Below are 22,079 nucleotides of genomic sequence, written 5' to 3' on the forward strand. Positions count from 1 at the left end.
TCCATAGGGTTCCATTTCTTCATGCTGCATGGAATACACTGCATTCAATCAGGCTGCATGGAATCCACTGCATTCAATCGGGATGCATTTTTCCTCGTTGCATGGATTACACTGCATTCCATCACAATGCATCGAATCCACTGCATTCAATCGGGAAGCTTTGGGCCATGCTGCATACAATCCACTGCATTCAATCGGGATGCACTGGGCCTCGCTGCATGGACTCCACTGCATATAATCGGGATCCATTGCGCCACAATGCATGGAATACTCTGCATTCAATGACGCTGAATGGAATCCACTGCATTGAATCGTGAAGCTATGGGCCATGCTGCATAAAATCCACTGCATGCAATCATGCTGCATGGAATCCACTGCATTCAATCATGTTGCATAAAATCCACTGCATTCAATAGGGTTCCATTTCTTCACCCTGCATGGAATCCACTGCATTCAACCACGCTGCATGGAATCCACTGCATTCAATCGGGATGCATTTTACCACTCTGCATGGATTACACTGCATTTAATCACGCTGCATGTAATCCATGGAATTTTAATCGGGATTCATTTTACTAAGCTGTATGGAATCGACTGCACTTAATCACGCTGCATGGAATCCACTGCATTCAATCGGGATGCATTTTACCACGTTGCATGCAGTTCACTGCATTCAATCACAATGCATGGAATCCACTGCATTCAATCGGGATGCTTTGGGCCATGCTGCATAAAATCCACTGCATTCAATCTTGCTTTTTGAATCCACTGCATTCAGTAATGCTGCATAAATCCTTGCATTCAATTGGGTTCCATTTCTCCACGCTGCATGGAATACACTGCATTCAATCACGCTGCATGGAATCCACTGCATTCAATCGGGATGCATTTTACCATGCTGCGTGGTTTTCACTGCATTCAATCACAATGCATGGAATCCACTGCATTCCATCGGGATGCTTTGGGCCATGCTGCATAAAATCCACTGCATTCAATCATGCTGCATGGAATCCACTGCATTCAATCATGCTGCATAAAATCCACTGCATTCAATAGGGTTCCATTTCTTCACACTGCCTGGAATCCACTGCATTCAATCACGCTGCATGGAATCCACTGCATTCAATCGGGATGCATTTTACCTCGCTGCATGGATTACACTGCATTCAATCACAATGCTTGGAATCCACTGCATTCCATCGGGATGCTTTGGGCCATGCTGCATAAAATCCACTGCATTCAATCGGGATGCATTGGGCCACGCGGCATCGACTCCACTGCATTCAATCGGTATCCATTGCGCCACAATGCAAGGAATCCTCTGCATTCATTGACGCTGCATGGACTCCACTGCATTCAATCGGGATGCTTTGGGCCATGCTGCATAAAATCCACTGCATTCAACCATGCTGCATGGAATCCATTTCATTCAATCATGCTCTATAAAATCCAATGCATTCAATAGGGTTCCATTACTTCACGCTGCATGGAATACACTACATTAAATCAGGATGCATGGAATCGACTGCATTCAATCAGGATGCATTATACCACGTTGCATGGATTACCCTACATTCAATCACAATGCATGGAATCCACTGCATTCAATCGGGATGCCTTGGGCCATGCTGCATAAAATCCACTGCATTCAATGGTGATGCATTGGGCCTCGCTGCATAGACTCCACTGCATATAATCGGGATCCATTGCGCCACAATGCATGGAATACTCTGCATTCAATGACGCTGCATGGAATCCACTGCATTCCATCGGGAAGCTTTGGGCCATGCTGCATAAAATCCACTGCATTCAATCATGCTGCATGGAATCCACTGCATTCAATCGGGATGCATTTTACAAGGCTGCATGGATTACATTTCATACACTCAAAATGCATGGAATCCACTGCGTTCTATAGGTATGCTTTGGGCCATACTGCATAAAATACACTGCATTCAATTTGCTGCATGGAATCCACTGCATTCAATCATGCTGAATAAAATCCACTGCGTTCAATAGGGTTCCATTTCTTCACGCTGCATGGAATACACTGCATTCAATCAGGCTCCATGGAATCCACTGCATTCAATGGGGATGCATTCTACAATGCTGCATGGAGTTCACTGCATTCAATCACAACGCATGTAATCCACTGCATTCCATTGGGATGCTTTGGGCCATGCTGCATAAAATCCACTGCATTCAATCGGGATGCATTGGGCTTCGCTGCATGGACTCCACTGCATACAATCGGGATCCATTGCGCCACAATGCAAGGAATCCTCTGCATTCATTGACGCTGCATGGACTCCACTGCATTCAATCGGGATGCTTTGGGCCATGCTGCATAAAATCCACTGCATTCAACCATGCTGCATGGAATCCATTTCATTCAATCATGCTCTATAAAATCCAATGCATTCAATAGGGTTCCATTACTTCACGCTGCATGGAATACACTACATTAAATCAGGATGCATGGAATCGACTGCATTCAATCAGGATGCATTATACCACGTTGCATGGATTACCCTACATTCAATCACAATGCATGGAATCCACTGCATTCAATCGGGATGCTTTGGGCCATGCTGCATAAAATCCACTGCATTCAATCTGGATGCATTGGGCCTCGCTGCATAGACTCCACTGCATATAATCGGGATCCATTGCGCCACAATGCATGGAATATTCTGCATTCAACGACGCTGCATGGAATCCACTGCATTCCATCGGGAAGCTTTGGGCCATGCTGCATAAAATCCACTGCATTCAATCATGCTGCATGGAATCCACTGCATTCAATCGGGATGCATTTTACAAGGCTGCATGGATTACATTTCATACACTCAAAATGCATGGAATCCACTGCGTTCTATAGGTATACTTTGGGCCATACTGCATAAAATACACTGCATTCAATTTGCTGCATGGAATCCACTGCATTCAATCATGCTGCATAAAATCCACTGCATTCCATCGGGATGCATTGGGCCTCGCTGCATGGAATACACTGCATTCAATCACGCTGCATGAATTCCACTGCATTCAATGGGGATGCATTCTACAATGCTGCATGGAGTTCACTGCATTCAATCACAATGCATGGAATCCACTGCATTCCATCGGGATGCTTTGGGCCATGCTGCATAAAATCCACTGCATTCAATCGGGATGCATTGGGCCTCGCTGCATGGACTCCACTGCATACAATCGGGATCCATTGCACCAAAATGCATGGAATCCTCCGCATGCAACGACGCTGCATGGACTCCACTGCATTCAATCGGGATGCTTTGGGCCATGCTGCATAAAATCCACTGCATTCAATCATGCTGCATGGAATCCACTGCATTCAATCATGCTGTATAAAATCCACTGCATTCAATAGGGTTCCATTTCTTCACGTGGCATCGAATCCACTGCATTCAATCACGCTGCATGGAATCCACTGCATTCAATCGGGATGCATTTTTCCTCGCTGCATGGAGTACACTGCATTCAATCATGCTGCATAAAATCCACTGCATTCCATCGGGATGCTTTGGGCCATGCTGCATAAAATCCACTGCATTCAATTTGCTGCATGGAATCCACTGCATTCAATCATGCTGCATAAAATCCACTGCATTCAATCGGGATGCATTGGGCCTCGCTGCATGGAATAAACTGCATTCAATCAGGCTCCATGGAATCCACTGCACTCAATGGGGATGCATTCTACCATGCTGCATGGAGTTCACTGCATTCCATCACAATGCATGGAATCCACTGCATTCCATCGGGATGCTTTGGGCCATGCTGCATACAATCCACTGCATTCAATCGGGATGCATTGGGCCTCGCTGCATGGACTCCACTGCATACAATCGGGATCCATTGCGCCAAAATGCATGGAATCGACTGCATTTAATCACGGTGCATGGAATCCACTGCATTCAATCGGGATGCATTTTACCACACTGCTTGGATTACACTGCATTCAATCGCAATGCATAGAATCCACTGCATTCAATATGGATGCATTTTACCACTCTGCATGGAATCCACTGCATTTAATCACGCTGCATGTACTCCATGGAATTTAATCAGGATTCATTTTACTAAGCTGTATGGAATCGACTGCATTTAATCACGCTGCATGGAATCCACTGCATTCAATCGGGATTCATTTTACAAGGCTGCATGGAGTACACTGCATTCAATCACAATGCATGGAATCCACTGCATTCAAACGGGATGCTTTGGGCCATGCTGCATAAAATCCACTGCATTCAATCATGCTGCATGGAATCCACTGCATTCAATCATGCAGCATAAAATCCGCTGCATTCCATAGGGTTCCATTTCTTCATGCTGCATGGAATCCACTGCATTCAATCAGGCTGCATAAAATCCGCTGCATTCCATAGGGTTCCATTTCTTCATGCTGCATGGAATACACTGCATTCAATCAGGCTGCATGGAATCCACTGCATTCAATCGGGATGCATTTTTCCTCGTTGCATGGATTACACTGCATTCCATCACAATGCATGGAATCCACTGCATTCAATCGGGAAGCTTTGGGCCATGCTGCATACAATCCACTGCATTCAATCGGGATGCACTGGGCCTCGCTGCATGGACTCCACTGCATACAATCGGGATCCATTGCGCCAAAATGCATGGAATACTCTGCATGCAATGACGCTGAATGGAATCCACTGCATTGAATCGTGAAGCTATGGGCCATGCTGCATAAACTCCACTGCATGCAATCATGCTGCATTGAAACCACTGCATTCAATCATGCTGCATAAAATCCACTGCATTCAATAGGGTTCCATTACTGCACCCTGCATGGAATCCACTGCATTCAACCACGCTGCATGGAATCCACTGCATTCAATCGGGATGCATTTTACCACTCTGCATGGATTACACTGCATTTAATCACGCTGCATGTAATCCATGGAATTTAATCGGGATTCATTTTACTAAGCTGTATGGAATCGACTGCACTTAATCACGCTGCATGGAATCCACTGCATTCAATCGGGATGCATTTTACCACGTTGCATGCAGTTCACTGCATTCAATCACAATGCATGGAATCCACTGCATTCAATCGGGATGCTTTGGGCCATGCTGCATAAAATCCACTGCATTCAATCTTGCTTTTTGAATCCACTGCATTCAGTAATGCTGCATAAAATCCTTGCATTCAATTGGGTTCAATTTCTTCACGCTGCATGGAATACACTGCATTCAATCACGCTGCATGGAATCCACTGCATTCAATCGGGATGCATTTTACCATGCTGCGTGGTTTTCACTGCATTCAATCACAATGCATGGAATCCACTGCATTCCATCGGGATGCTTTGGGCCATGCTGCATAAACTCCACTGCATTCAATCGGGAGGCATTGGGCCTCGCTGCATGGACTCCACTGCATAAAATCTGGATCCATTGCGCCACAATACATGGAATCCTCTGCATTCAACGACGCTGCATGGAATCCACTGCATTCCATCGGGATGTTTTGGGCCATGCTGCATAAAATCTACTGCATTCAATCGGGATGCATTGGGCCTCGCTGCATGAACTCCACTGCATACAATCTGGAACCATTGCGCCAAAATGCATGGAATACTCTGCATTCAACGACGCTGCATGGAATCCACTGCATTCAATCGGGATGCTTTGGGCCATGCTGCATAAATCCATTGCATTCAATCATGCTTCATGGAATCCACTGCATTCAATCGTGCTGCATAAAATCCACGGCATTCAATAGGGTTCCATTTCTTCACGCTGCATCGAATCCACTACATTCAATCATGCTGCATGGAATCCACTGCATTCTATCGGGATGCATTTTACCACGCTGCATAGATTACACCGCATTCAATCACAATGCATGGAATCCACTGCATTCAATCGGGATGCTTTGGGCCATGCTGCATAAAATCCACTGCATTCAATCGGGATGCATTGGGCCTCGCTGCATGGACTCCACTGCATATAATCGGGATCCTTTGTGCCACAATGCATGGAATTCTCTTCATTCAATGACGCTGCATCGAATCCACTGCATTCAATCGGAATCCATTGTGCTACAATGCATGGAATCCTCTGCATTCAATGACGCTGCATGGAATCCACTGCATTCCATCAGGATGCTTTGGGCCATGCTGCATAAAATCCACTGCATGCAATCATGCTGCATGGAATCCACTGCATTCAATCATGCTGCATAAAATCCACTGCATTCAATAGGGTTCCATTTCTTCACGCTGCATGGAATCCACTGCATTCAACCACGCTGCATGGAATCCACTGCATTCAATCGGGAAGCATTTTACCACTCTGCATGGATTACACTGCATTTAATCATGCTGCATGTAATCCATGGAATTTAATCGGGATTCATTTTACTAAGCTGTATGGAATCGACTGCACTTAATCACGCTGCATGGAATCCACTGCATTCAATCGGGATGCATTTTACCACGTTGCATGCAGTTCACTGCATTCAATCACAATGCATGGAATCCACTGCATTCCATCGGGATGCTTTGGGCCATGCTGCATAAAATCCACTGCATTCAATCTTGCTTTTTGAATCCACTGCATTCAGTAATGCTGCATAAAATCCTTGCATTCAATTGGGTTCCATTTCTTCACGCTGCATGGAATACACTGCATTCAATCACGCTGCATGGAATCCACTGCATTCAATCGGGATGCATTTTACCATGCTGCGTGGTTTTCACTGCGTTCAATCACAATGCATGGAATCCACTGCATTCCATCGGGATGCTTTGGGCCATGCTGCATAAAATCCACTGCATTCAATCATGCTGCATGGAATCCACTGCATTCAATCATGCTGCAATAAATCCACTGCATTCAATAGGGTTCCATTTCTTCACGCTGCATGTTATACACTTCATTCATTCACGCTGCATGGAATCCACTGCATTCAATCGGGATGCATTTTACCTCGCTGCATGGATTACACTGCATTCAATCACAATGCATGGAATCCACTGCATTCCATCGGGATGCTTTGGGCCATGCTGCATAAAATCCACTGCATTCAATCAGATGCATTTTGCCTCGCTGCATAGACTCCACTGCATACAATCGGGATCCATTTCGCCAAAATGCATTGAATCTTCTGCATTCAATTACGCTGCATGGAATCCACTGCATTCAATCGGGATATTTTGGGCCATGCTGCATAAAATCCACTGCATGCAATCCTGCTGCATGGAATCCACTGCATTCAATCATGCTGCATAAAATCCACTGCATTCAATAGGGTTCCATTTCTTCACGCTGCATGGAATCCACTGCATTCAATCACGCTGCATGGAATCCACTGCATTCAACATGGATGCATTTTACCACGCTGCATAGATTACACCGCATTCAATTACAATGCATGGAATCCACTGCATTCAATCGGGATACTTTGGGCCATGCTGCATAAAATCCACTGCATTCAATCGGGATGCATTGGGCCTCTCTGCATGGACTCCACTGCATTCAATCGGGATCCATTGCGCCACAATTCATGGAATCCTCTGCATTCAATGACGCTGCATGGAATCCACTGCATTCAATCGGAATCCATTGCGCCACAATGCATGGAATCCTCTGCATTCAATGACGCTGCATGGAATCCACTGCATTCCATCAGGATGCTTTGGGCCATGCTGCATAAAATCCACTGCATGCAATCTTGCTGCATGGAATCCACTGCATTCAATCATGCTGCATAAAATCCACTGCATTCAATAAGGTTCCATTTCTTCACGCAGCATGGAATCCACTGCATTCAATCACGCTGCATGGAATCCACTGCATTCAACATGGATGAATTTTACCACGCTGCATTTAGTACACTGTATTCAATCACAATTCATGGAATCCATTGCATTCAATCGGGATGCTTTGGCCCATGCTGCATAAAATCCACTGCATTCAATCGGGATGCACTGGGCATCGCTGCATGGACTCCACTGCATACAATCGGGATCCATTGCGCCACAATGCATGGAATCCTCTGCATTCAATAACGCTGCATGGAATCCACTGCATTCAATCGGGATGCTTTGGGCCATGCTGCATAAAATCCATTGCATTCAATCATGCTGCATGGAATCCACTGCATTCAATCGGGATGCATTTTACCATGCTGCATGGATTACCCTTCATTCAATCACAATGCATGGAATCCACTGCATTCCATCGGGATGCTTTGGGCCATGCTGCATAAAATCCACTGCATTCAATCATGCTGCATGGAATCCACTGCATTCAATCATGCTGCATAAAATCCACTGCATTCAATAGGGTTCCATTTCTTCACGCTGCATGTAATACACTGCATTCAATCACACTGCATGGAATCCACTGCATTCAATCGGGATGCCTTGGGCCATGCTGCATAAAATCCACTGCATTCAATGGTGATGCATTGGGCCTCGCTGCATAGACTCCACTGCATATAATCGGGATCCATTGCGCCACAATGCATGGAATACTCTGCATTCAATGACGCTGAATGGGATCCACTGCATTGAATCGTGAAGCTATGGGCCATGCTGCATAAAATCCACTGCATGCAATCATGCTGCATTGAATCCACTGCATTCAATCATGTTGCATAAAATCCACTGCATTCAATAGGGTTCCATTTCTTCACCCTGCATGGAATCCACTGCATTCAACCACGCTGCATGGAATCCACTGCATTCAATCGGGATGCATTTTACCACTCTGCATGGATTACACTGCATTTAATCACGCTGCATGTAATCCATGGAATTTTAATCGGGATTCATTTTACTAAGCTGTATGGAATCGACTGCACTTAATCACGCTGCATGGAATCCACTGCATTCAATCGGGATGCATTGGGCCTCGCTGCATGGACTCCACTGCATACAATCGGGATCCATTGCACCAAAATGCATGGAATCCTCCGCATGCAACGACGCTGCATGGACTCCACTGCATTCAATCGGGATGCTTTGGGCCATGCTGCATAAAATCCACTGCATTCAATCATGCTGCATGGAATCCACTGCATTCAATCATGCTGTATAAAATCCACTGCATTCAATAGGGTTCCATTTCTTCACGTGGCATCGAATCCACTGCATTCAATCACGCTGCATGGAATCCACTGCATTCAATCGGGATGCATTTTTCCTCGCTGCATGGAGTACACTGCATTCAATCATGCTGCATAAAATCCACTGCATTCCATCGGGATGCTTTGGGCCATGCTGCATAAAATCCACTGCATTCAATTTGCTGCATGGAATCCACTGCATTCAATCATGCTGCATAAAATCCACTGCATTCAATCGGGATGCATTGGGCCTCGCTGCATGGAATAAACTGCATTCAATCAGGCTCCATGGAATCCACTGCACTCAATGGGGATGCATTCTACCATGCTGCATGGAGTTCACTGCATTCCATCACAATGCATGGAATCCACTGCATTCCATCGGGATGCTTTGGGCCATGCTGCATACAATCCACTGCATTCAATCGGGATGCATTGGGCCTCGCTGCATGGACTCCACTGCATACAATCGGGATCCATTGCGCCAAAATGCATGGAATCGACTGCATTTAATCACGGTGCATGGAATCCACTGCATTCAATCGGGATGCATTTTACCACACTGCTTGGATTACACTGCATTCAATCGCAATGCATAGAATCCACTGCATTCAATATGGATGCATTTTACCACTCTGCATGGAATCCACTGCATTTAATCACGCTGCATGTACTCCATGGAATTTAATCAGGATTCATTTTACTAAGCTGTATGGAATCGACTGCATTTAATCACGCTGCATGGAATCCACTGCATTCAATCGGGATTCATTTTACAAGGCTGCATGGAGTACACTGCATTCAATCACAATGCATGGAATCCACTGCATTCAAACGGGATGCTTTGGGCCATGCTGCATAAAATCCACTGCATTCAATCATGCTGCATGGAATCCACTGCATTCAATCATGCAGCATAAAATCCGCTGCATTCCATAGGGTTCCATTTCTTCATGCTGCATGGAATCCACTGCATTCAATCAGGCTGCATAAAATCCGCTGCATTCCATAGGGTTCCATTTCTTCATGCTGCATGGAATACACTGCATTCAATCAGGCTGCATGGAATCCACTGCATTCAATCGGGATGCATTTTTCCTCGTTGCATGGATTACACTGCATTCCATCACAATGCATGGAATCCACTGCATTCAATCGGGAAGCTTTGGGCCATGCTGCATACAATCCACTGCATTCAATCGGGATGCACTGGGCCTCGCTGCATGGACTCCACTGCATACAATCGGGATCCATTGCGCCAAAATGCATGGAATACTCTGCATGCAATGACGCTGAATGGAATCCACTGCATTGAATCGTGAAGCTATGGGCCATGCTGCATAAACTCCACTGCATGCAATCATGCTGCATTGAAACCACTGCATTCAATCATGCTGCATAAAATCCACTGCATTCAATAGGGTTCCATTACTGCACCCTGCATGGAATCCACTGCATTCAACCACGCTGCATGGAATCCACTGCATTCAATCGGGATGCATTTTACCACTCTGCATGGATTACACTGCATTTAATCACGCTGCATGTAATCCATGGAATTTAATCGGGATTCATTTTACTAAGCTGTATGGAATCGACTGCACTTAATCACGCTGCATGGAATCCACTGCATTCAATCGGGATGCATTTTACCACGTTGCATGCAGTTCACTGCATTCAATCACAATGCATGGAATCCACTGCATTCAATCGGGATGCTTTGGGCCATGCTGCATAAAATCCACTGCATTCAATCTTGCTTTTTGAATCCACTGCATTCAGTAATGCTGCATAAAATCCTTGCATTCAATTGGGTTCAATTTCTTCACGCTGCATGGAATACACTGCATTCAATCACGCTGCATGGAATCCACTGCATTCAATCGGGATGCATTTTACCATGCTGCGTGGTTTTCACTGCATTCAATCACAATGCATGGAATCCACTGCATTCCATCGGGATGCTTTGGGCCATGCTGCATAAACTCCACTGCATTCAATCGGGAGGCATTGGGCCTCGCTGCATGGACTCCACTGCATAAAATCTGGATCCATTGCGCCACAATACATGGAATCCTCTGCATTCAACGACGCTGCATGGAATCCACTGCATTCCATCGGGATGTTTTGGGCCATGCTGCATAAAATCTACTGCATTCAATCGGGATGCATTGGGCCTCGCTGCATGAACTCCACTGCATACAATCTGGAACCATTGCGCCAAAATGCATGGAATACTCTGCATTCAACGACGCTGCATGGAATCCACTGCATTCAATCGGGATGCTTTGGGCCATGCTGCATAAATCCATTGCATTCAATCATGCTTCATGGAATCCACTGCATTCAATCGTGCTGCATAAAATCCACGGCATTCAATAGGGTTCCATTTCTTCACGCTGCATCGAATCCACTACATTCAATCATGCTGCATGGAATCCACTGCATTCTATCGGGATGCATTTTACCACGCTGCATAGATTACACCGCATTCAATCACAATGCATGGAATCCACTGCATTCAATCGGGATGCTTTGGGCCATGCTGCATAAAATCCACTGCATTCAATCGGGATGCATTGGGCCTCGCTGCATGGACTCCACTGCATATAATCGGGATCCTTTGTGCCACAATGCATGGAATTCTCTTCATTCAATGACGCTGCATCGAATCCACTGCATTCAATCGGAATCCATTGTGCTACAATGCATGGAATCCTCTGCATTCAATGACGCTGCATGGAATCCACTGCATTCCATCAGGATGCTTTGGGCCATGCTGCATAAAATCCACTGCATGCAATCATGCTGCATGGAATCCACTGCATTCAATCATGCTGCATAAAATCCACTGCATTCAATAGGGTTCCATTTCTTCACGCTGCATGGAATCCACTGCATTCAACCACGCTGCATGGAATCCACTGCATTCAATCGGGAAGCATTTTACCACTCTGCATGGATTACACTGCATTTAATCATGCTGCATGTAATCCATGGAATTTAATCGGGATTCATTTTACTAAGCTGTATGGAATCGACTGCACTTAATCACGCTGCATGGAATCCACTGCATTCAATCGGGATGCATTTTACCACGTTGCATGCAGTTCACTGCATTCAATCACAATGCATGGAATCCACTGCATTCCATCGGGATGCTTTGGGCCATGCTGCATAAAATCCACTGCATTCAATCTTGCTTTTTGAATCCACTGCATTCAGTAATGCTGCATAAAATCCTTGCATTCAATTGGGTTCCATTTCTTCACGCTGCATGGAATACACTGCATTCAATCACGCTGCATGGAATCCACTGCATTCAATCGGGATGCATTTTACCATGCTGCGTGGTTTTCACTGCGTTCAATCACAATGCATGGAATCCACTGCATTCCATCGGGATGCTTTGGGCCATGCTGCATAAAATCCACTGCATTCAATCATGCTGCATGGAATCCACTGCATTCAATCATGCTGCAATAAATCCACTGCATTCAATAGGGTTCCATTTCTTCACGCTGCATGTTATACACTTCATTCATTCACGCTGCATGGAATCCACTGCATTCAATCGGGATGCATTTTACCTCGCTGCATGGATTACACTGCATTCAATCACAATGCATGGAATCCACTGCATTCCATCGGGATGCTTTGGGCCATGCTGCATAAAATCCACTGCATTCAATCAGATGCATTTTGCCTCGCTGCATAGACTCCACTGCATACAATCGGGATCCATTTCGCCAAAATGCATTGAATCTTCTGCATTCAATTACGCTGCATGGAATCCACTGCATTCAATCGGGATATTTTGGGCCATGCTGCATAAAATCCACTGCATGCAATCCTGCTGCATGGAATCCACTGCATTCAATCATGCTGCATAAAATCCACTGCATTCAATAGGGTTCCATTTCTTCACGCTGCATGGAATCCACTGCATTCAATCACGCTGCATGGAATCCACTGCATTCAACATGGATGCATTTTACCACGCTGCATAGATTACACCGCATTCAATTACAATGCATGGAATCCACTGCATTCAATCGGGATACTTTGGGCCATGCTGCATAAAATCCACTGCATTCAATCGGGATGCATTGGGCCTCTCTGCATGGACTCCACTGCATTCAATCGGGATCCATTGCGCCACAATTCATGGAATCCTCTGCATTCAATGACGCTGCATGGAATCCACTGCATTCAATCGGAATCCATTGCGCCACAATGCATGGAATCCTCTGCATTCAATGACGCTGCATGGAATCCACTGCATTCCATCAGGATGCTTTGGGCCATGCTGCATAAAATCCACTGCATGCAATCTTGCTGCATGGAATCCACTGCATTCAATCATGCTGCATAAAATCCACTGCATTCAATAAGGTTCCATTTCTTCACGCAGCATGGAATCCACTGCATTCAATCACGCTGCATGGAATCCACTGCATTCAACATGGATGAATTTTACCACGCTGCATTTAGTACACTGTATTCAATCACAATTCATGGAATCCATTGCATTCAATCGGGATGCTTTGGCCCATGCTGCATAAAATCCACTGCATTCAATCGGGATGCACTGGGCATCGCTGCATGGACTCCACTGCATACAATCGGGATCCATTGCGCCACAATGCATGGAATCCTCTGCATTCAATAACGCTGCATGGAATCCACTGCATTCAATCGGGATGCTTTGGGCCATGCTGCATAAAATCCATTGCATTCAATCATGCTGCATGGAATCCACTGCATTCAATCGGGATGCATTTTACCATGCTGCATGGATTACCCTTCATTCAATCACAATGCATGGAATCCACTGCATTCCATCGGGATGCTTTGGGCCATGCTGCATAAAATCCACTGCATTCAATCATGCTGCATGGAATCCACTGCATTCAATCATGCTGCATAAAATCCACTGCATTCAATAGGGTTCCATTTCTTCACGCTGCATGTAATACACTGCATTCAATCACACTGCATGGAATCCACTGCATTCAATCGGGATGCCTTGGGCCATGCTGCATAAAATCCACTGCATTCAATGGTGATGCATTGGGCCTCGCTGCATAGACTCCACTGCATATAATCGGGATCCATTGCGCCACAATGCATGGAATACTCTGCATTCAATGACGCTGAATGGGATCCACTGCATTGAATCGTGAAGCTATGGGCCATGCTGCATAAAATCCACTGCATGCAATCATGCTGCATTGAATCCACTGCATTCAATCATGTTGCATAAAATCCACTGCATTCAATAGGGTTCCATTTCTTCACCCTGCATGGAATCCACTGCATTCAACCACGCTGCATGGAATCCACTGCATTCAATCGGGATGCATTTTACCACTCTGCATGGATTACACTGCATTTAATCACGCTGCATGTAATCCATGGAATTTTAATCGGGATTCATTTTACTAAGCTGTATGGAATCGACTGCACTTAATCACGCTGCATGGAATCCACTGCATTCAATCGGGATGCATTTTACCACGTTGCATGCAGTTCACTGCATTCAATCACAATGCATGGAATCCACTGCATTCCATCGGGATGCTTTGGGCCATGCTGCATAAAATCCACTGCATTCAATCTTGCTTTTTGAATCCACTGCATTCAGTAATGCTGCATAAATCCTTGCATTCAATTGGGTTCCATTTCTTCACGCTGCATGGAATACACTGCATTCAATCACGCTGCATGGAATCCACTGCATTCAATCGGGATGCATTTTACCTCGCTGCATGGATTACACTGCATTCAATCACAATGCTTGGAATCCACTGCATTCCATCGGGATGCTTTGGGCCATGCTGCATAAAATCCACTGCATTCAATCGGGATGCATTGGGCCACGCTGCATCGACTCCACTGCATTCAATCGGTATCCATTGCGCCACAATGCAAGGAATCCTCTGCATTCATTGACGCTGCATGGACTCCACTGCATTCAATCGGGATGCTTTGGGCCATGCTGCATAAAATCCACTGCATTCAACCATGCTGCATGGAATCCATTTCATTCCATCATGCTCTATAAAATCCAATGCATTCAATAGGGTTCCATTACTTCACGCTGCATGGAATACACTACATTAAATCAGGATGCATGGAATCGACTGCATTCAATCAGGATGCATTATACCACGTTGCATGGATTACCCTACATTCAATCACAATGCATGGAATCCACTGCATTCAATCGGGATGCCTTGGGCCATGCTGCATAAAATCCACTGCATTCAATGGTGATGCATTGGGCCTCACTGCATAGACTCCACTGCATATAATCGGGATCCATTGCGCCACAATGCATGGAATACTCTGCATTCAATGACGCTGCATGGAATCCACTGCATTCCATCGGGAAGCTTTGGGCCATGCTGCATAAAATCCACTGCATTCAATCATGCTGCATGGAATCCACTGCATTCAATCGGGATGCATTTTACAAGGCTGCATGGATTACATTTCATACACTCAAAATGCATGGAATCCACTGCGTTCTATAGGTATGCTTTGGCCATACTGCATAAAATACACTGCATTCAATTTGCTGCATGGAATCCACTGCATTCAATCATGCTGAATAAAATCCACTGCATTCAATAGGGTTCCATTTCTTCACGCTGCATGGAATACACTGCATTCAATCAGGCTCCATGGAATCCACTGCATTCAATGGGGATGCATTCTACAATGCTGCATGGAGTTCACTGCATTCAATCACAACGCATGTAATCCACTGCATTCCATTGGGATGCTTTGGGCCATGCTGCATAAAATCCACTGCATTCAATCGGGATGCATTGGGCTTCGCTGCATGGACTCCACTGCATACAATCGGGATCCATTGCGCCAAAATGCATGGAATACTCTGCATTCATTGACGCTGCATGGACTCCACTGCATTCAATCGGGATGCTTTGGGCCATGCTGCATAAAATCCACTGCATTCAACCATGCTGCATGGAATCCATTTCATTCAATCATGCTCTATAAAATCCAATGCATTCAATAGGGTTCCATTACTTCACGCTGCATGGAATACACTGCATTAAATCAGGATGCATGGAATCGACTGCATTCAATCAGGATGCCTTATACCACGTTGCATGGATTACCCTACATTCAATCACAATGCATGGAATCCACTGCATTCAATCGGGATGCTTTGGGCCATGCTGCATAAAATCCACTGCATTCAATCGGGATGCATTGGGCCTCGCTGCATAGACTCCACTGCATATAATCGGGATCCATTGCGCCACAATGCATGGAATATTCTGCATTCAACGACGCTGCATGGAATCCACTGCATTCCATCGGGAAGCTTTGGGCCATGCTGCATAAAATCCACTGCATTCAATCATGCTGCATGGAATCCACTGCATTCGATCGGGATGCATTTTACAAGGCTGCATGGATTACATTTCATACACTCAAAATGCATGGAATCCACTGCGTTCTATAGGTATACTTTGGGCCATACTGCATAAAATACACTGCATTCAATTTGCTGCATGGAATCCACTGCATTCAATCATGCTGCATAAAATCCACTGCATTCCATCGGGATGCATTGGGCCTCGCTGCATGGAATACACTGCATTCAATCACGCTGCATGAATTCCACTGCATTCAATGGGGATGCATTCTACAATGCTGCATGGAGTTCACTGCATTCAATCACAATGCATGGAATCCACTGCATTCCATCGGGATGCTTTGGGCCATGCTGCATAAAATCGACTGCATTCAATCGGGATGCATTGGGCCTCGCTGCATGGACTCCACTGCATAAAATCGGGATCCATTGCACCAAAATGCATGGAATCCTCCGCATGCAACGACGCTGCATGGACTCCACTGCATTCAATCGGGATGCTTTGGGCCATGCTGCATAAAATCCACTGCATTCAATCATGCTGCATGGAATCCACTGCATTCAATCATGCTGTATAAAATCCACTGCATTCAATAGGGTTCCATTTCTTCACGTGGCATCGAATCCACTGCATTCAATCACGCTGCATGGAATCCACTGCATTCAATCGGGATGCATTTTTCCTCGCTGCATGGAGTACACTGCATTCAATCATGCTGCATAAAATCCACTGCATTACATCGGGATGCTTTGGGCCATGCTGCATAAAATCCACTGCATTCAACCATGCTGCATGGAATCCACTGCATTCAATCATGCTGCATAAAATCCACTGCATTCCATCGGGATGCATTGGGCCTCGCTGCATGGAATAAACTGCATTCAATCAGGCTCCATGGAATCCACTGCATTCAATGGGGATGCATTCTACCATGCTGCATGGAGTTCACTGCATTCAATCACAATGCATGGAATCCACTGCATTCCATCGGGATGCTTTGGGCCATGCTGCATAAAATCCACTGCATTCAATCGGGATGCATTGGGCCTCGCTGCATGGACTCCACTGCATACAATCGGGATCCATTGCGCCACAATGCATGGAATCCTCTGCATTCATTGACGCTGCATGGAATCCACTGCAGTCCATCGGGATGCTTTGGGCCATACTGCATAAAATCCACTGCATGCAATCATGCTGCATGGAATCCACTGCATTCAATCATGCTGCATAAAATCCACTGCATTCAATAGGGTTCCATTTCTTCTTCACGCTGCCTGGAATCCACTGCATTCAATCACGCTGCATGGAATCCACTGCATTCAATATGGATGCATTTTACCACTCTGCATGGAATCCACTGCATTTAATCACGCTGCATGTAATCCATGGAATTTAATCGGGATTCATTTTACTAAGCTGTATGGAATCGACTGCATTTAATCACGCTGCATGGAATCCACTGCATTCAATGGGGATTCATTTTACAAGGCTGCATGGAGTACACTGCATTCAATCACAATGCATGGAATCCACTGCATTCCATCGGGATGCTTTGGGCCATGCTGCATAAAATCCACTGCATTCAATCATGCTGCATGGAATCCACTGCATTCAATCATGCTGCATAAAATCCACTGCATTCAATAGGGTTCCATTTCTTCACGCTGCATGTAATACACTGCATTCAATCACACTGCATGGAATCCACTGCATTCAATCGGGATGCCTTGGGCCATGCTGCATAAAATCCACTGCATTCAATGGTGATGCATTGGGCCTCGCTGCATAGACTCCACTGCATATAATCGGGATCCATTGCGCCACAATGCATGGAATACTCTGCATGCAATGACGCTGAATGGAATCCACTGCATTGAATCGTGAAGCTATGGGCCATGCTGCATAAAATCCACTGCATGCAATCATGCTGCATTGAATCCACTGCATTCAATCATGTTGCATAAAATCCACTGCATTCAATAGGGTTCCATTTCTTCACCCTGCATGGAATCCACTGCATTCAACCACGCTGCATGGAATCCACTGCATTCAATCGGGATGCATTTTACCACTCTGCATGGATTACACTGCATTTAATCACGCTGCATGTAATCCATGGAATTTTAATCGGGATTCATTTTACTAAGCTGTATGGAATCGACTGCACTTAATCACGCTGCATGGAATCCACTGCATTCAATCGGGATGCATTTTACCACGTTGCATGCAGTTCACTGCATTCAATCACAATGCATGGAATCCACTGCATTCAATCGGGATGCTTTGGGCCATGCTGCATAAAATCCACTGCATTCAATCTTGCTTTTTGAATCCACTGCATTCAGTAATGCTGCATAAATCCTTGCATTCAATTGGGTTCCATTTCTTCACGCTGCATGGAATACACTGCATTCAATCACGCTGCATGGAATCCACTGCATTCAATCGGGATGCATTTTACCTCGCTGCATGGATTACACTGCATTCAATCACAATGCTTGGAATCCACTGCATTCCATCGGGATGCTTTGGGCCATGCTGCATAAAATCCACTGCATTCAATCGGGATGCATTGGGCCACGCTGCATCGACTCCACTGCATTCAATCGGTATCCATTGCGCCACAATGCAAGGAATCCTCTGCATTCATTGACGCTGCATGGACTCCACTGCATTCAATCGGGATGCTTTGGGCCATGCTGCATAAAATCCACTGCATTCAACCATGCTGCATGGAATCCATTTCATTCCATCATGCTCTATAAAATCCAATGCATTCAATAGGGTTCCATTACTTCACGCTGCATGGAATACACTACATTAAATCAGGATGCATGGAATCGACTGCATTCAATCAGGATGCATTATACCACGTTGCATGGATTACCCTACATTCAATCACAATGCATGGAATCCACTGCATTCAATCGGGATGCCTTGGGCCATGCTGCATAAAATCCACTGCATTCAATGGTGATGCATTGGGCCTCACTGCATAGACTCCACTGCATATAATCGGGATCCATTGCGCCACAATGCATGGAATACTCTGCATTCAATGACGCTGCATGGAATCCACTGCATTCCATCGGGAAGCTTTGGGCCATGCTGCATAAAATCCACTGCATTCAATCATGCTGCATGGAATCCACTGCATTCAATCGGGATGCATTTTACAAGGCTGCATGGATTACATTTCATACACTCAAAATGCATGGAATCCACTGCGTTCTATAGGTATGCTTTGGCCATACTGCATAAAATACACTGCATTCAATTTGCTGCATGGAATCCACTGCATTCAATCATGCTGAATAAAATCCACTGCATTCAATAGGGTTCCATTTCTTCACGCTGCATGGAATACACTGCATTCAATCAGGCTCCATGGAATCCACTGCATTCAATGGGGATGCATTCTACAATGCTGCATGGAGTTCACTGCATTCAATCACAACGCATGTAATCCACTGCATTCCATTGGGATGCTTTGGGCCATGCTGCATAAAATCCACTGCATTCAATCGGGATGCATTGGGCTTCGCTGCATGGACTCCACTGCATACAATCGGGATCCATTGCGCCAAAATGCATGGAATACTCTGCATTCATTGACGCTGCATGGACTCCACTGCATTCAATCGGGATGCTTTGGGCCATGCTGCATAAAATCCACTGCATTCAACCATGCTGCATGGAATCCATTTCATTCAATCATGCTCTATAAAATCCAATGCATTCAATAGGGTTCCATTACTTCACGCTGCATGGAATACACTGCATTAAATCAGGATGCATGGAATCGACTGCATTCAATCAGGATGCCTTATACCACGTTGCATGGATTACCCTACATTCAATCACAATGCATGGAATCCACTGCATTCAATCGGGATGCTTTGGGCCATGCTGCATAAAATCCACTGCATTCAATCGGGATGCATTGGGCCTCGCTGCATAGACTCCACTGCATATAATCGGGATCCATTGCGCCACAATGCATGGAATATTCTGCATTCAACGACGCTGCATGGAATCCACTGCATTCCATCGGGAAGCTTTGGGCCATGCTGCATAAAATCCACTGCATTCAATCATGCTGCATGGAATCCACTGCATTCGATCGGGATGCATTTTACAAGGCTGCATGGATTACATTTCATACACTCAAAATGCATGGAATCCACTGCGTTCTATAGGTATACTTTGGGCCATACTGCATAAAATACACTGCATTCAATTTGCTGCATGGAATCCACTGCATTCAATCATGCTGCATAAAATCCACTGCATTCCATCGGGATGCATTGGGCCTCGCTGCATGGAATACACTGCATTCAATCACGCTGCATGAATTCCACTGCATTCAATGGGGATGCATTCTACAATGCTGCATGGAGTTCACTGCATTCAATCACAATGCATGGAATCCACTGCATTCCATCGGGATGCTTTGGGCCATGCTGCATAAAATCGACTGCATTCAATCGGGATGCATTGGGCCTCGCTGCATGGACTCCACTGCATAAAATCGGGATCCATTGCACCAAAATGCATGGAATCCTCCGCATGCAACGACGCTGCATGGACTCCACTGCATTCAATCGGGATGCTTTGGGCCATGCTGCATAAAATCCACTGCATTCAATCATGCTGCATGGAATCCACTGCATTCAATCATGCTGTATAAAATCCACTGCATTCAATAGGGTTCCATTTCTTCACGTGGCATCGAATCCACTGCATTCAATCACGCTGCATGGAATCCACTGCATTCAATCGGGATGCATTTTTCCTCGCTGCATGGAGTACACTGCATTCAATCATGCTGCATAAAATCCACTGCATTACATCGGGATGCTTTGGGCCATGCTGCATAAAATCCACTGCATTCAACCATGCTGCATGGAATCCACTGCATTCAATCATGCTGCATAAAATCCACTGCATTCCATCGGGATGCATTGGGCCTCGCTGCATGGAATAAACTGCATTCAATCAGGCTCCATGGAATCCACTGCATTCAATGGGGATGCATTCTACCATGCTGCATGGAGTTCACTGCATTCAATCACAATGCATGGAATCCACTGCATTCCATCGGGATGCTTTGGGCCATGCTGCATAAAATCCACTGCATTCAATCGGGATGCATTGGGCCTCGCTGCATGGACTCCACTGCATACAATCGGGATCCATTGTGCCAAAATGCATGGAATCCTCTGCATTCATTGACGCTGCATGGAATCCACTGCATTCCATCGGGATGCTTTGGGCCATACTGCATAAAATCCACTGCATGCAATCATGCTGCATGGAATCCACTGCATTCAATCATGCTGCATAAAATCCACTGCATTCAATAGGGTTCCATTTCTTCTTCACGCTGCCTGGAATCCACTGCATTCAATCACGCTGCATGGAATCCACTGCATTCAATATGGATGCATTTTACCACTCTGCATGGAATCCACTGCATTTAATCACGCTGCATGTAATCCATGGAATTTAATCGGGATTCATTTTAC

This window comes from Sus scrofa, chromosome 16, assembly GCF_054392235.1.
Source record: "Sus scrofa isolate SSC_HxYL_T2T_F1_AM1 chromosome 16, Sscrofa_HxYL_maternal_Yorkshire_Landrace_v2.0, whole genome shotgun sequence".
In the NCBI taxonomy this organism is placed as follows: domain Eukaryota; kingdom Metazoa; phylum Chordata; class Mammalia; order Artiodactyla; family Suidae; genus Sus; species Sus scrofa.